General features: G+C 47.6%; 1 pseudogene; it reads left to right on the top strand.

Annotated features, from left to right (window-relative positions):
* The first annotated feature begins 11,319 nt into the window (after window positions 1-11,319).
* LOC122238584 lies at window positions 11,320-14,748 on the top strand (annotated as a pseudogene).
* The last annotated feature ends 3,393 nt before the right edge of the window (window positions 14,749-18,141 follow it).

Raw genomic sequence — 18,141 nt, 5'->3', positions numbered from 1 at the left:
TCAAGACACTGGACCTTACAAACAGTCCAAGTGTCCTCGCTGTGTCATATTGGGACATTATAAAAGGGATTGTCAACAGCCCAGTCCTAAGAATTCTGGTGATCCACCTTGGCCACCTGAAGGAAATACTAAGCCTCCTGGATTATGCCCGTGATGCAATAAAGGCAATCATTTTGCAAATCAATGTAGATCTAAATTCCATAAGAATGGATCTCCCTTGTCCTCTCCATGGGGAAACCGGATAATGCCCCCCACCCCAGGGTCCTAATGTAAACAATATGGGGAATCAGATACTACAGTGTTATCCTGTGAGCAAAGGGACTCATCAAGTAAATCTGTCCCTCAGTCCATGACCCCCTCCAGGCCACAGGAGGGAGCTCTGCATTAGATATCCCAGCCCCAGATTCCCTGGCCATGGATTCCGCCATGGGAATTTATAAGGTTAAAACTGGGATTTATGGCCCTCTGCTTTCAGGGTCCATTGGCCTTCATATTGGACGAAGTACTCGTCCTCCAAGGGAGTTCATGTCCACTTAAGAATTATAGATGTTGATTTTAAGGATGAAATTTTAGGAATGGTTAGTACTTCTGTTCCTTACTGTGTCATGGCAGGAGATCGCATTGCTCAACTAATTATTGTTGCCTTACATTGCTTTAAATTCCATACCGATAGAACGGGCAAACAGGTATCTTGGCAAACATTTCTAAAGGACGGAAGGCCTGAGATGACCTTACAGATTAACGGAAAATTGTTTACTGGCCTGGTAGACTCAGGAGCTGATGTCACCATCATTGCTTCTAAGTTTTGGCCCAAGAATTGGCCTCTTCGACCTGTATCCACAGTCTTTACAGGTGTAGGAAAAGCTACTGATATCCAACAGAATATTGAAATTTTTCTATGTAAAGGGCCTGAAGGCCAGGCTGCTACTATCCAGCCTTATGTTACTGATAGAGCTACTAATCTGTGGGGAAGAGACCTATGAAGTCAATGGGGAGCATATATTAATATTCCTTATGTTTCCCCTGCTGCAACCAATATGATGTCCAAAATGAATTATAATCCAGTAAAAGGGCTTGAACGACACGAAAATGGGCATATGAAACCAAACACTGCTAAAATGCAGCCTCCTTATATGGAACTGGGATATCCTGTACAGAATTCAAATTTTGTGTAAGGGCCACTGTTCCTGAACAAGGTTATGCCTTACCATTAAAATGGTTAACAACTGTCCTGGTGTGGGTGGAACAGTGGCCCCTTCCAAAAAAGAAATCGGAGGCTTTAGAGCAATTAGTGCAAGGATGCCGGTCATATAGAAATGTCCACCAGTCCATGGAATTCTCGGGTGGTTGTGATAAAGAAAAGATCTGGGAAATGGAGAATGGCAAGGGACTTAAGGAAGGTAAATGAGGTTATACAACCTATGGGACCTTTGCAACCTGGGCTCCCATCCACTACTATGATGCCTCAGAACTGGTCATTAATTATAGTAGATTTAAAAGATTGTTTTTTCACAATTCTATTACAGCCAGATGATAGAGAAAAATTTGCTTTCTCTGTACCTTCATACAGTCATATGGTTTCTGTGCAATGCTATCAATGGAAAGTGCTTCCGCAAGGTATGCTAAATAGCCCTACTATGTGTCAGCATTTTGTTAATCTGCCGCTTTCACAATTACGCATTTGCTTTCCACAGGCGTTGATTATCCATTACATGGATGATATTCTTTTTGCTGCAGAAACGCCTACACAGGTAGAAGATCTTTATCAACCTGCTAGATTATTGTTACCCAAATATGGCCTAATAATAGCAGAGGATAAGGTGCAAACCCAAGAACCCTTCCTTTATCTTGGTGCAAAAATTCACAAAGCAACCATCGTTCCCCGAGTAATTTCCAGAAGTTACTAGAAGATATAAATTGGTTGCGACCTGCTTTGGGAATCCCAACTCCTACCTTATCTCATCTTTTCCAAACATTAGCCCGTGATCCCAACCTTAACAGCCCTCACAAAAGAGGCAGAGGTTGAACAATGGATTAAAAATCATATTCAGAATTGTCAGCTCACTTGTATTCGACTTAATGTTCCTCTTCAATTATTGATTTTTCCTTCACGTTCTCCAACTGCGGTCTTATGGCAGGATGGGGGAATCACTGAATGGCTATTTTTACCAAAAAAGGACACTAAACTTCTTACTATATATCTGAATAAAATTGGGAATATAATTTGGAGACGCTGATCCCAAGTACATGTGCTTAATGGTGGTGATCCCTCCTCTATAATTATTCCCTTATCATATCAACAAATTGATATGGCTTACCAAACTAATATACAATGGCAAATAGCCTTGTCTGATTACGTAGGGAAATTAGACAGTCACTATCCAAGGGACAAAATTTTGTCATTTCTCAAGGCTACATCATGGATTTGGCCAGAGAATTTGAGACCGGCCTTTAGCAGATGCTGACACATATTTTACAGATGGAAATGGTCATGGTAGAGCTTCTATGCATGGTCCTATTTCTAAGGCCTGACAGACACCCTATACATCCACCCAAAAGGCTGAATTAGCAGCCGTTATAGAATTGTTGCATCTTGTACCTGCCTCCCTCAATGTTGTGACAGATTCACAATAAGTGTGGCTCACAGTCCTAAATATTGAAACCGCACATATTGTTCCACGAAATGAATTACATCATCTTTTTGCATTTACAGGAATTAATACGGCATATGCAATACCCTTTACATATCACTCATATTCGCAGTCATTCTAACCTTCCTGGCCCATTAGCGTTAGGAAATTCCATTGCTGATGACTTATTCCAAGGCACCTTACAGATGACACAACAGTATCATATGCTTCACCATAGTAATGCTCGAGGACTTGCCCATAGACACGCTGTAACACATGCTCAGTCAGAAGACATTGTTAGTGCCCGTCCTTCTTGCGAGCCCCTCACTGTGGCTCCATACACCTCTGGAGTGAATCCTCATGGACTACAGGCAAATGAACTTTGGCAATCTGATGTTACCCATATTCCAGCTTTTGGTAAGCTCTCTTATGTGCGTGTTACTGTGGATACCTTCTCCAGATAGATCTGGGCCACGGAATTTACCAGAAAAAGGCTATGCACATTATTGCTCATTTTCTTGAAACCTTTGCAATTCTAGGTATCCCACAATGCATTAAAACTGATAATGGCCCTGCCTATGTATCTCATAAGGTAGCCTGCTTCTTTGCAGCCCAACAAATTACTCCTCTTACTGGCATTCCCTATAACCCTCAAGGTCAAGGGGGACCTTGTTAATCAAACAAAAAGGGGGAAACGAGGAAGGACTTAAACCTACATCATGGGAACAATTACACTGTGCCTTATATACTTTAAACTTCTTGGACACACAAGGACCCCATACATGTCCTGTTGCTGAGGTACACTGGCACAGGCAAAAAGTCACCCTTGTTTATCAGCTGTTCTATTGGAAGGATGAGAAGGGACACTGGGAAAAGGGAGAGGTTGTTGTGTGGGGCAAACGGTATGCTTGTGTCTCTACAGATCAAGGCTACCAGTGGTTACCCAGTCACGGCTTGAAATTCAGGCATGAGCCGATCCAAGCGACCTCAGTTCAATATGACTCCACTAATCAAAGAGTTTCACAGAATGTCTATGCAGAAACTGGTAATTGTGCCCAATGCACCACACCCTCTTCCGAGGCACATGAGGTCGCTCAACCTCCTACTTGGGGACAAGTTAAGAGGTTGACACATGATGCTGAAAAAATATGGATGCAGACTTGCAGCCCACAAACTCCTGCTCACCTCTTCCTTGCGATGCTCGCGGTTAGTAAGCCCTGATAACTATAATTCATGGGATTATACCCCTCATCAACCTCTCAGTCGGGATATGACTCAATTGGTATGACTCCCCTGTGCCGGTGTATACAAATGACACTGAATGGACCCCTGGGCCATTTGACAGCAGAGGACCACGTAGGCCAAATGAAGAAGGTACTGTTATGGATGATTATACTATAGGGATTGAAGGTCCTCCTATATGTTTTGGATATGGGAAACACAGCCTCAAAAGTCAGCCTCAAGCATGGCTATCTATTATTAAAAATGGAACCCGGCACAAACATATGTTCATACTATCAGCCCATTCTCTGACTGGCTCCAATCTTACAATTAATGACACTCCTCCGGTGTTTCCGTCTCGTGCTACTTGTACATTGTCAGAATGGGGCGAATGGGTGACTTAGGAAGCATGTAGAGGGGACATAGGGCCAGTTCCTTTAAATACTTCTATGGAAGCATCATTGATTGGAACCCTATGGGCTCAGCTCGCCTTAAAAATTCGTTACAAAATCTACAATGGTGTGTGCACAATCATACTATCCACACCACTGCTAATGACTCAGTTGTTTGGCACAGTGGGGGATTTTCTGCCCCCAGTCCTCATTTACAACCAGGACCCTTACAAAAGCATCTATGGAAATTAACTGCTGCCCCCCACCCTTTCCATACCTGGAAGGGCACATAGGATAACAACAGCTCCAGCAACATTTCTACTTTATCTTTCACGGTCAATAGTGTCTAGCACATACGGGCTTGTGTCCGTTTGCCATGCATACTATTAAAAGGACAGAGAGTTGGGATTGATTCTGATGCCCTTATAATCTGTGTTAACTGCTCATTATACATATAAATGTTGTCTTAACAATTCTATACTCTATACTCTGTCACTGGAAAGCTTATATTTACTTAGAGCACTCCCTGGCCTGTGGCTGCCGCTTTGCATGTCTCAACCACGGCAACATTGTTCAGAAATGTATCTGATGGACCAGGCTCTACACCGAGCTCTTCATCCATCCCAACGGTTTGCTGGAATGCTTGTTGCAGCTCTCATAGGCATTATTGCTGTGACTGTGGCCGCAGCTACTGTGGCTGTCTCGTTGCACCAATCTGTGCAGACAGTACAATTTGTGCAACAATGGCATGAGAAATCGCACCAACTTTGGAAGACACAACGGGATATTGACAGTCGACTGTCCAGTGAGTTTGCAGACCTACAACAGGCTGTGTGATGCTGCTGGGAGGTCAATTACTGAGCCTACAAAGACAAATATGACAATGTGATTGGAACACTACATCAATATGTGTAGCCGCATTACCGTTTAATAACACTAAATTTCCATGGAATGATGTTACGAGGCACTTGCTCGGACAATCTAATGTGTCTATGGACATTCAACATTTGCAAGCACAGATATATGAGACTTTCAAAACCAATCTGGACATGTTATCTGGCTCTAAGATCTTAGAAAGTATATCAGAGGGATGAGGAAAATTAAGCCCTGTAGAGCATGTTAAGATTTTTAGCTTCTCTACTGCTATTCTGTTTGTGTTAATATGCGGTGTATTTATCTTTGCATGTACAGTCTGTGCCAGAGACGATGAGCCTGTCAACATATCGACCGACAGTTCGGGTTATGCAATGTCCTCCTACGGTCCATCAAATACAAACAGAAAGGGGGAAATGCTGGAGAACAACAGGCCAGAAGCACCGTAAGAATGTCCTGAAGGAAAGGGACAGAGCAGCAAGAAACTGAAAGCAGTTTCATTCCCAGGACAAAAGGCCTTAGGGACTGGTCGCTCTCTCCAGAAAGACATCATCCGGGCGCCACCCTGGAGATAAGAATGTTTTGTCTGGTGCCAGATGTACTGATGACCCAGTATGGAAAACACTGCAGGCACATGACCTGACAAGAGGCCAAATACTATGTTGTATGTGCTTGCTGTTGTCAACAATTTGCAAAAATCAAAGAGGCTTGAGCCAGGGGACCAAGGCTTTGGCTCCTAGAGAGTCGTAGGCCTCTGCTTTGCAATCCTCTCATAACACACCTTTAGGACCTGTCTCTCTACATATTCCACACTCTCATGTTCTTTATGTATATTATTACCAATATATGTGTGTGACATTTCATGTCTTCCTTTCCAAAGTGTTCTCTAATATTTCTGATTATCTCTTTTTTCTTATTATTTGAGTGCAGCTTACACATACTGTTCCATTCCTTTCAGGTTAACAGCATAATGACTCGACATATAATCCAATAATTGCACTCTTGGGTATTTACCCCCCAAAGTGAAAACACCAATTCTTTTATTTTTGAGGTTTATTTATTTTTATTGAGAGATGGAGAGAGAGTACAGAAGCAGGGGAGGGGCAGAGAGAGAGGGAAAGGGAGGGAGAAAGAGAGAATCCCTAGCGGACTCAGTGCTGTCAGCCCAGCGCCTGATGTGGGGTCAACTCACAAACTGTGAGTGTACATGTCCACACTATGGAGCATTGTATAGACATTGAGATGCTATTTCCAAATCAGAAATGATATTTGTTTCACTGAGTTTTGAAACATTTAGAAGTAGGAGTCCAAGGAAGTGTTTCTACTTTTCGGTTTTCCCTGTACCACCATCACGGGGCTGGAGGACAAGGTGCACAGGGACACAGACACCTCAGCAATGGCACGGGCTCCTGAGCTCTCCTCTCCTGCAATCCCTCCTCACCCCTGAGCCTGACCCCTGTGGAGTCCAGGGCTGTTGAGAAAGTTCTTCCTCTCCCCACTGACACCCAGGCTTCTGCTCAGACATCTCTACCTGACTTATAGTCCAGACCCCACTCAGGCTTCTCAGTCAGAATCCACCCGAGAGCAGAGAAGTAGGGGATGTCCCCTGACCTTCCACCCCACGTGAGGCCACAGGACTAAGGAGGGAAGACCCAGCTGCCTTTCTCCACCTCAGCCAGGCCCTCCCTAGGGTCTTCTTCAGCTCCAGCACCTGGACAGGGGCCTGGACACCAGGGGGCGCCCTCATCCCACATGATGTTCAGTGTTTGAGGTTCTTGTAAAAGTCACCCTGATACAACCTGTGTCCACCCGTAGACAAATGGCTAAGGAAGATGTGTGGTATATACACACATATACAAATACACATGATACACTATTATGCGGCCACAAAAAGGATGAGATCTTGCCACTTGTGACAACATGGATGGACAAACAGGGCAGTGTGTCTGCTACATGAAAGAAATCAGACTGAGAAAGACAAATACCACATGATCTCACTCTTATGTGGAACTTACAAAACAAGACAAATGAATGAATAGACAAGCAAACAGCAGAATCAGACCTATAAATACAGAGAACAAACTGATGACTGCCAGAGGGAAGGAGGTTGGGAGGATGGGCACAGTGGGTGAGGGGAGTGGGAGACACAGGCTCCAGGTATGGAAGGAACAGGTCTTAGGAATAAAAGGCACAGCACAGGGAATATCATCAGCGATACTGTAACATCACTGTCTGGTGACAGGTGGCAGCTACACTCTGGTGAGCACAGCATGGTGTAGACAGAGGGTGAAGGGCCCCTGGGTGGCAGTGGGTTCTCTGGTCATGGTCCCAAGGTCATGGGATCCAGCCCTGCAGGAATCAGCCTGCTTGAGAATCTCTATTCTCTCTCTCTCTCTCTCTCTCTCTCTCTCCTCCTCTGCCTCTCTTCCCTGCTCTGGCTGTTTCTCTCTCAAAAAAAGAAAATGTAATAGAATTTGAATCACTGTGTTATACACCTGAAACTAATGTAATTGTGTCTTTCAACTATATTCAAAGTTAAAATATTTTTAAAAAGAAATTAATTAGGGAGTATAAACCGTAGGAGTGTCTGAGTGGGTTAGTCATCTGACTCTTGATTTCAGCTCAGGTCATGTATGATCTCCTGGCTCTCCTGGCTCCTGGGTGTGAGACCTGCATCAGGCTCTGTGAATGGGTGCGTCCTCTCCCATGGCTGCAACTGCAGAGAACAGATGCACAGTTACAATAAGGCATGGAAAGGCTAAGTGAGACTGACAGAAACACAGACCTCTATACATGCAGGTTTTGTGTGGGGTGTGGGGTGTGGGGTCAGAGGAGACACTGGGGTGCAAAAACAATTAATTGGGTGTGAGAGGAAAGGGACCGGACATAGAAATGAACAAAACATCCCAACATGGCATCAAGGTTGTGGGACATAAAATTGTCAGGCACCCATTAGGCATCAGGCACCATTGCCTGCACTACATGGTTCAAGACAAAGTCTCTAAGGAACAAGGAGACTCTGAAGAGTTGGAGGAACCAATTTCATGGGATCAATACTCACTGGAGGAGGAAATGTCCATCTCATCAGGCTGCTCACTACTACTGACCTCGGTGTGACCCTGCTCTTCACTGAGGATCTTGGCATGTTTTCACCTGACACAAATGTGATGGCCAAGCCCTTGGGGGAACTGGCCTGCTCAGGCCTCCTGGAAGGAGACAGAGGGTAGCACTGGAAGACCCCAAAGTAGGAAGACACCCAAAAGGAGGGACGAGGATGTAATGTACGAAGACATAGGAAATCAGGGGCTGGGAGAGGACACTGGGATGTCCGTGTGGGTGTGCAGCTTACCTGATGCAGGTAGAGGTGGGAATCGCCAGGCCGGTGGTAGTTGATGGCAGAGTTCACCTGCTTAATGTCCATGCCTTGGCCACATAGGTTGCTGGCCACAAGAATTCGTTATTGAAGACCTTTAAACTACTGATACCAAGAAAGCCTTTGTCAGAAAGACAATCATAAAAATGTTCACAGTCCTTTATCTCAGGGGTCTCATTTCCTCCCAAGGACACAAGACATCTTTCCATCTCTCACTCACATCTCCTCCCAGGGCGTCCCACAATGAATGGCAATAGCTGGCAAGTTCTGCTCCACCAAGAGCTGGGCAAGGTCAATGCAACGCTGCACAGACTTCACAAAGATCTTGCCTGTGTGTGGAAAGTAGGGGGATGTGGGCCCATGGGTGTGTGTGTGGAGGGGAGAGTGACAATGTACCAGAGTGGGAGATTTCCGGAAGTATACCCTCCACATGAATCCTACTAAGTCCCTCTTATTCCCCGCTACATGATTCCTTTTTTCCTCTAAAGATAAATACTCTTCCTTTCTCTCCTTTGCTTCACATTTTCCTGAGCAAATCGGCCTCTGAGGAGATACAGAGAAGAGTAACCAAATCTGGCAGACATGTTAGGAGACAGGAAGGAGGTACTCCATGACAAAGGGATAAGTATTGGAACTAGGGTCTGGAACGACCGTGACCGATATTCCGGCTTATGAAACATTAAACCTAAGACCTACCCTAATTCTGGGAGTAGTTTTAGTGTCAAAAGTTGCACAATCCGTAAGCTGAGAGAAAGCTTCTCCTCAGGATGTGATACAAGAAGAAATAAACATATTTAAGAACACTAACAGGGCCAATGTATACTGGAATATTTAAGGATTTAAAAGTCCTTCCAGATTTTTTTTAAAGTTTATTTATTTATTTTAAGACAGAGAGAGACAGAGTGAGTATGAGTGGGGGGAGGGGGGGGAACAGAGACAGAGAGATCAAGAGAGAGAATCCCAAGCAGGCTCCACTCTATCAGCGCAGAGCCTGACAGAGGGCTCCATCTCACAAACCATGAGATCAGGAGTCCTACCCTTTAATTATTATTGATGGGTGTTAGCTACTTTAAAATATGGAATTAAAGACAGAAGAAACAGCAGTCCTCAATCGGGAACTGGTCTGACACTGACAGCTGGGCCTCAGTGTGGTCAGAAGCTGGCTGACACTGGGCCATGTTATTCCTGTGGGACATGAGCCAGTCATCTCACAGAACATCGACAGCACACAAGGAGACTGTGAAACCATGACAAAACTTTGTCCAATTACGGACAAAAACAAGGCACCGTACGACCCACAAAATACCGAACATCTCCCTGTGCTGGTTACTGAGCAATCGCTGCTTTTTACCACTACTTTGTTTATCTCAAGTTTTTATTTAAATTCCAGTTAGTTAACATACAGTTTAATATTAGTTTCAAGAGTAGAATTGAGTGATTCATTACTTACATACAACACCCAGTGCTCATCACAAGTGCCCTCCTTAGAACCCATCACCCATGAAGCCCATCCCATTTAAACTGTGATCCACCTAGAAGTTTGACAGCTTCTCAGTACTGACCACCTTGTTTGTTGGGATTTGTGATATTAAAACAAATGACTTTAAAAAAATTTTTTTTAATGTTTCTTCATTTTGAGAGAAAGAGAGAGACAGAGTGCAAGCAGGGGTAGGGCAGGGAGACAGGGAAACACAGAATCCTAAGCAGCCTCCAGGCTCAGAGGTGTTAGCAGTGTCCCAGGCGGGGCTTGAACTCACGGACCGTGACATCATGACCTGAGCCAAAGCCGGATGCTTAACCAACTGAGCCACCCAGGTGCCCCAAAACAAATGACTTTTTGAGAATTCAATTCCACTCTAATCAGTGCTGGAACACCTGTATTACTTAGTGAAACAACACACAACATGTTACTCAAAAACATTCATGCATTAGTACAAGATCCATTCCATGTACAGATGGGCCTATGGATTTAATGTAACAGAGAAAGACACAGTCAATGATACTGTTTCAGGTCCCAATTTGCAAATAACCTCACAGAAAACACACGGTGTGTAGTTTTAATATAGAATCAAGGATGAATATCCATAATTATCTGAAAAGGTTGTGACACATGCTATTTTTCTATATGTGGTCAAGGACATAAATTTTTTCATCTACTTTAGCCAAAACAACACAATAGATGCAGAAGCAAATCTGAACATCCAGTGGTCTTCTAACGAGACAGACAAGAGACTTGCAAAAATGTAAAATGCAACAAAACCACTATTCTCACTGCCCCTTTTATTTGGGAACATGTCACTTCCCATACAAACAATATTTCTGTTTTCATATGATTGAAAATGAATTAATAAATATTTGAACCTGTTTTATTCCTACTGTGGTAAATAAGGATCGATAGAATCCACAGGCACACAGTTATCCCTGGGATCCTCACTAATTTGTAAGACTGTAGAGATATCCTGAGAACAAAATGCTGGAGAATCAGTGACTCACGCAGCTCCTGGTCCAGGACTCAGGGACACAGTGTGACAAAGAGCGCTCTGTGCAGTAGGTGAGGCGTCCAGGCCAAGTCCCAGGTCCCCAGGCCCGCCTCTCAGGGACTCTGGCCCCAGGGCGGCGTCGGGGGCGGGGAAGCCCAGTGTTGGGGAGTCCCCATCTGCCCTGGTTTCACTTCTCCCTGTCACAACCTGTGTCAGGTCCTTCTGGCTGGATACTGATGACGCGGCCTCGTTTCACACTATTAGTGTCTGGTTTCAGAAGAAGCCAATCAGCGGCACCGCGGATCCGGGGTGTCAAGTATCAGCACCCGCTTCCTGAGGCTGACATTTCTCCCCAGACCCCGAGGATGCGGGTCGTGATGCCCCCAACTTTGCTCCTGCAGCTGTCGGGGGCCCTGGCCGTGACCCAGACCTGGGCGGGTGAGTGCGGGTTCTGGAGGAAAGGGACTCTGCGGGGCAGGAGCCAGGAGACCGCCCGGCGGGGAAGCGGGACCCATGGGGACAGCGACTGTCCTCCGCCCCGACCCCAGACCCCCACCCGCCTCCCGCCCCGCCCTGGCCTGCCCTCCCCCGACCCTCTCGGACTCCGCCCTGCTCTCCCCAACTCGGGTCCCCCTCGCCCTGCCCTCCCGTCCCCCTCCCTCTGGGACCCGGGCCCCGCGCGGGGAGGAGGGTCGGGCGGGGTCTCAGCCGCTCCGCGCCCACAGGCTCCCACTCCCTGAGGTATTTCCACACCGCGATGTCCCGGCCCTGCCTCGGGGAGCCCCGCTTCATCTCCGTGGGCTACGTGGACGACACGCAGTTTGTGCGGTTCGACACCGACGCCCTGAATCCGAGGTCTGAGCCGCGGGCGCCGTGGATGGAGCAGGTGGGGTCCGAGTATTGGGACCAGGAGACGCGGAACGCGAAGGACAACGCACAGAAATTTCGAGTCAGCCTGCAGAACATGCGCGGCTACTATAACCAGAGCGATTCCGGTGAGCGCCAGGGCCCGGGTCCAGGTCACGACCCCCATCCCCACGGACGCGCCGGGGCCGCCCCGAGTCTCCGGGTCTGAGCGCAGCCCCGAGGCCGCGTGACCTCCGTCCCACGACCCTGGAAGAGTCCGAGGGAGCTTATAGGCGGTTTTACTTTAGGTTTCACCTTAATCACTGCTACTCTGGGGGCGGGGACAGGATCACACAACATCCAGTGGATGTATGGCTGTGATATCGGACCGAACAGCCGCCTCCTCCGCGGGCAGTCAGGTGTCCTATGAAGGCAAGGATTACATTGCCCTGAACGAGGACCTGGGCTCCTGGACCGCGGCGGACACCGCGGCGCAGATCACCCGCCACACGTGGGAGGTGGCCTGTGCTGCAGAGCACTACAGGAACTACCTGGAGGGCGTGTGCGTGGAGTCGCTCACCAAATACCTGGAGATGGGGAAGGAGAGGCTGCTGCGCGCAGGTACCGGGACCTTGGGGCCTCCCCTGATCTCCCCTCCACTGGGGCTGGCTGCCCACGAGGAAGGGAAAATGGACTCAGTGTCACGACAGCGCCCCTCCCACGGGTGGGAAGAGGGACATCCGCCTCGGAGTTCATATGCCTACTAGAGACTGACTCACCTTGAGGGTGATTTTCTCTATAAAGGACAGACAGGAATCCAGACTCTCCCTGGGATGCCTGTTGAGATCATCCCAGAAATAACCCATCAGCAGTTCCCTCGGACCCTGGCAGCCACCTTGTGAACCATGACCTTCCCTCTCAAGGCCTTGATCTCCCTGAGAACATCTTTGGAGATCTGACTCCGGGTTTTCTGAATCATTCACCCTCCACCACAGTCAGAACTATAGTGTGTTCCCCACTTTAGATCTGCAGCCTCCCACCCGGGCTCTCTCCCTGATTCCAGAACTTACCAAGGATCAGGAGATCCCAAAGGCTAGACTGCTGTCTGGGTTTTGTGCTTCTTCCATCCAGACCAGTTGTCCTGTCCACCTCAGGATGGTCACGTGGATGCAGTTTCAGTGGCCCATAAAGCTAAACCACAGTGTGGATTCTCTGATTCTTCTTCCTCAGAATCTCCCAAAACACGGGTGACCCACCACCCCATCTCTGACCGTGAGGTGGCCCTGAGGTGCTGGGCTCTGGGCTTCTACCCTGCGGAGATCACCCTGACCTGGCAGCGTGATGGGGAGGACCACACCCAGGACACAGAGCTTGTGGACACCAGGCCTGCGGGAGATGGAACCTTCCAGAAGTGGGCGGCTGTGGTGGTGCCTTCTGGACAGGAGCAGAGATACATGTGCCATGTGCAGCATGAGGGGCTGCCCGAGCCCATCACCCTGAGATGGGGTAAGGAGGGTTTGGGGTAGAGCCCCGTGTCAGGGAAAGCAGGGCCCTTCTGGAAATTTCAGAGTCAGGACTGAAGCCAGAGGTCTGGGCCCCTCACCTTCCTTCCCTTTCCAGAGCCATCCTCTCTGCCCTCCATCCCCATCCCGGGCATCATTGCTGGTGTGGTTGTCCTTGTGGTCACTGTGGTGGTTGGAGCTGTGATCTGGAGGAAGAAGTTCTCAGGTAGGAACAGAGTGGGGGGATCTGAGTTCTCTTGTTCTGATGGGGGGTTTCCTAGGTAGCATATTGTCCTGCCTGGTTCCTGGCAAATTCCATCCACACACATGTAGCTGCCCACTCTGGAGCCATTACTAACATTCACTTTGTAGCAAAGCACTTGTGAAAATGAAGAACAGATTTTCACTTGGTGATTCTGGAGATGGGGACCTGATTCCCAGCAGTGACAGGACAGAGAGGAAGGTCCCTGCTCCGGACAGACCTCCAGCAAGTGGTTGTCCTGTGACCCCACCCTTCCCACCCCCTCACACACACCTGTTTCTTCATATATCCAATCTTGTCCTGGGTCTTCAGTCAGAATTCTGGAAACTTCATTGGAGGTTGCTCTAGGATCCCATGGCCCAGCTGTCCCAGGTGTCTAACATGCTATTTTCTTCCACAGGAGGAAAAGGACCAAGCTACTCTGATGCTGCACGTAAGTATGGAGGAGGTGATCCCTGAAACCTGGGATAGTGTAGACAGGACCCCATGGGGATTTCACCCCCGCCCATAGTTGCTCCTTTAGTCTCAGCTCCTGTGGCTCTGATCTCATCTTGTTTGTTCTACCCCAGGCGATGACAGTACTCAGGGCTCTGATTCATCTCTAATGGCTCCTAAAGGTAAGACTCCGGAGGGCCTGAAGTGGGGAGGGGTGGGTGCATTAGGGACATGTTGACATGTGGGGGGCTGTTGAGAATGTGGGACTTATGTGACTGATCTAAATCTGTTCATGATTAATTTTTTCACAGTGTGAGACCTGCTGCCCCTCAGGGACTGAGCGATACAGGATCTGTTCACACTCCACTTGGTGCCATCGAGATCCCCTGACTTCCTGCAGATGGTGTCAGAATGTGTCTGCGTTCCTATTAGCATATTGTGAGGACACAGGAGACTGGCCCCCCCTGCCCACCATGACCCCTCCCCGTACTGATTCGTGTTCCCTTTCTGACCTGCTTTCCTGTTCCAGCAGAGTCAGTGCTGGACCGTCTCCGTCCCCGTCTTTTTTTCATGTTGGGCCGAGTACTGACGCCTTATTTCCCCACTGAAAATGAGAATCCAGATATGAATTTGTGTTTTGTAATTCTTGGCATGTGGGCATGATGAGGTAATAAAAGAGAAGGTTTGTAAAATTGCAAGAGAAAATAAATGAAAGCCCTGAGAACCTCCCAGAACCCGCTGTTTCCTGTGCCGTGTCTGTTGCAGGTGGGGACAGGAGAGGGCTGGAGGAGCCGAGCGTGGACGGGGCCTGGGTCCAGTCGGTGCTCAGTGCGTCCTTGGTGTGTCGTGCTCCCTCCTCAGCTGGGTCATTGTCTCTGCTCCTTGTCCTTGTCCTTTCTGTGGAACCTCGTCTCACCAGGACCGTGACCACAGGGACGTGGACGTCACCTGTCACCAGGACCTTGTAGAGCAAGAGCTTCCTGTGACTGGGTCAGCCCAGGCTCCATCCTGGGTTGTGACCTCAGGCCCATCTTTTGGGTGTTTTTTTTTCCCTTGTTTCTATGGAGCATCAGCCCTGTTCTTGCTCGTGTGTCCGAGTTCCTGTCTCCTTCTCCCAGATGACCCCGGTGGTTACAGCACCAGGAGTCCTTTGGGCTGTCGTTCTGCAGGCCTAGGTGGGCCCTGCACACAGGAGTCTCTGGGATTTGGAGAGATGAATTTTCAGATTCATCCATCTCCTCCCTCTAGAGTTGTCGTCTGGATTATTCTTTACATCCTGAGGTAGACAGAGAGGTAGACAGAGTTTCTCATCCTTGTTCAACTTCAGTTGGTTTCTACCTTCCCTGCCTCTCTGCCCCCTCTTCCTGTCCTTAGTTCTAATGATACTGGTGCTGGTTCCCATCCACGTTCATGGGTTTATAAAGCAGGGTCTAATGTAGATTTCTATTTGGTTGGAGAAAGAGCCCCATAGAACCTAAATACAGTGATTCTGAAGACAGGAATGTAACTGTGTGCTGTGCTGTTTAGGGGATACACTGTGGGAGGGGGGAGCTGAGCAGAGAGAGGGAGGGGCAGCCCTGGGGTAAGTAGAGGCGGCACTGATGGTGAGGTGGGGGCACTTTGTGCGGGAGCTGCCACGGACGGGCTGTGCCTGAGGCTCATCCAGAAGACACAAGTCCTCTCCGCTGACCAATCGTTCCACTGATAATGTCGTGTGCCATGTACAGGACCTGCTATTTTTTTCATCTAGGACACCTCAGTAAGTAAGAAAAGGCAAATGTGCTGGTCTTGTGGAGACTATGTCCTAGGGGTGAGGGACAGACTCCACTTGACCCTGGAACAATGTGGGGACTGAGGGCAATGACCCCACTGAGCAGTCAGAAATCCAAGTATAACTTTTGACTCCCCTGAAACTTAAATATTACCACTAATAACGTAGTGTTGATAAGAAGCCTTACTGAAAACATGAACAGTCATTTAACACATATATTGTACATTATATGTATATGTAACATGTATTCTTACAATAAATTAGGCTGGGGAAAATAGTAAGAAAGCATAAGAGAAAGTGCATTGACAGCACTTGTTGTAAAAAGGTCCACATATCGGTGGATGTGCACAGTTCGCACCAGTGTAATTCAGAGTCAACTGTATATTGTATAAATGTGGTAAATAAGGGAAGTATTTAAATTGTAAATTGGTTGGGGTGCCTGGGTGGCTCAGTTGGTTAAGCATCCGACTTCGGCTCAGGTCATGATCTCATGGTTCGTGGGTTCGAGCCCCACATCGGGCTCTGTGCTGACAGCTCAGAGCCTGGAACCTGTTTCAGATTCTGTGTCTCCCTCTCTCTCTGCCCCTCCCCCACCTGTGCTCTGTCTCCCTCGTCTCAAATATAATCATTAAAAAAATACAAAAATAAATTGAAAATTGATAGGTGCTTTGAGGAAGGTGATCCAGAGAGTTACCTGTGCGGGGACAGGGAAGGTGGCTACTTTTATACGGTGGTAAGTGTGAGCCTCACTGGGAAGGTGACCTCTGAGAGATGTGCAGGACACAAGGAATTGTTGAAGAGCATGTCTCAGGGAGTTCTTTCCACTCAGGGGAACCTCCAGGCACACGCACTAGGGCAGGAGCATGTCCTTGTTCGAGGAAGAGTGAGAGGCCACTGTGGCTGGAGCCGAGAGCATGTGAAATGCGGTCAGATGTCTAGACTTTAGGATTAGAAGGCTTTTGAGTTTTCTCTGAGTGACATGTGGAGTCACTAGATGGTGTAGAACAGATGGTCCACCTGGGACTACTTCTCTTTAGAAGCATCTGTTTGCTGCTGTGCAGAATCGAGAGGTGAAGGGCGGGAGACCAGTACAGAAACTGTAGGAAACCAGTGTAGTTTCCAGGAGGGGGGATGTTGGATTTATTTTGGGGTTTGAAGAGAGAAAATAACAGGAAGTGGCTGTAGTCTGGTTAGTGTGTGTGTGTGTGTGTGTGTGTGCGTGTGCGTGTGTGTATGTTCTGGATACATTTAAAGATGAACTTTGCAGCATGTCCTAATGTATTACTTCTGGGTTGTGAGAAGGAGGAATCAAGGACAGCACCCAATACTTCAGACTGCAAGAAGAAAGGGGGGTGTCTTCCAATGAGACAGGGAAGATTTTGGAAGTAGGACATTTGGGGAAGCTGCATCACAGGCACCCAATTTAGGAATGTCGAATCTGAGATTATTAGAAACGCAAGCGAAGTTCCATCTGGATATAGAGTACAGGGTGGGAGAAATATCTAGGTTGGAGGAATAGATATGGAGGTGACCCCATATAAATGATGCTTAGAGCCTTCAGCATCTGAGGTCACCAAGGGGTTGATGGCTATAGAAGAGAAAGGAACAGGACCAAACCCTGGACTCCTCAGTTCTAAGCAAGTGATCAGAGTACATGCACATACTGAACAGTTCTGGTTCTACATCTAGAAGGCACATAGACCAGGGAGACCCAACCTTCATTGTCCACTGGAATTTCCTGGACTTAGGAAGAGCTACACAGTCTGCAATAGAGCATGAGATTCCGGGTTTATAACAAGGTTGGTGCTGCTGCTGGTCTTCAGATCACACACCGAGGAACAAGCACATAAAATAGGATTCCCACATGGCTGTGCCTCAGCCTCTCCTGTGGGGCCTATTAAATAAGTGATTCCTGACCCCCCACCTCCCCGACACACGCACACACTCTAAGATGGTAGGTCGAGGGGGACACCTGAGTATTTTTAACAAAGCCACAAGCAATCCTGGGGTTCCACCAGGATCACTGAAATCATTGATGAGAGCCCTCCTTGTGGGAAGGAGTCTTACATCCATATTTAGATGGGTGTTTTTTAGGAAGACAAATGCAACATATGCTGGAAGAAACAGTTTCTCTCCCATGGGGCATGTCAGGTGGCAGACAGAGGAAGTGGTTATCAGCTCAACATAAAATGTCTGAGATACTAAGTGTAGATCTTAAATGTTTGCACCACACACACACACACACACACACACACACACACACACACACAAGTTACTGAGACATGATGCAGGTGTAGCTGACTCTATGGTGGTAATTGTTTTGCAGTATACAAATGTATCCAATCAAAACGTTGTG

This window comes from Panthera tigris, chromosome B2, assembly GCF_018350195.1.
Source record: "Panthera tigris isolate Pti1 chromosome B2, P.tigris_Pti1_mat1.1, whole genome shotgun sequence".
NCBI classification, from domain to species: domain Eukaryota; kingdom Metazoa; phylum Chordata; class Mammalia; order Carnivora; family Felidae; genus Panthera; species Panthera tigris.
The sequence above is the reverse complement of the archived record's forward strand: the minus strand, read 5'-3'. Positions and strand labels throughout refer to the sequence as shown.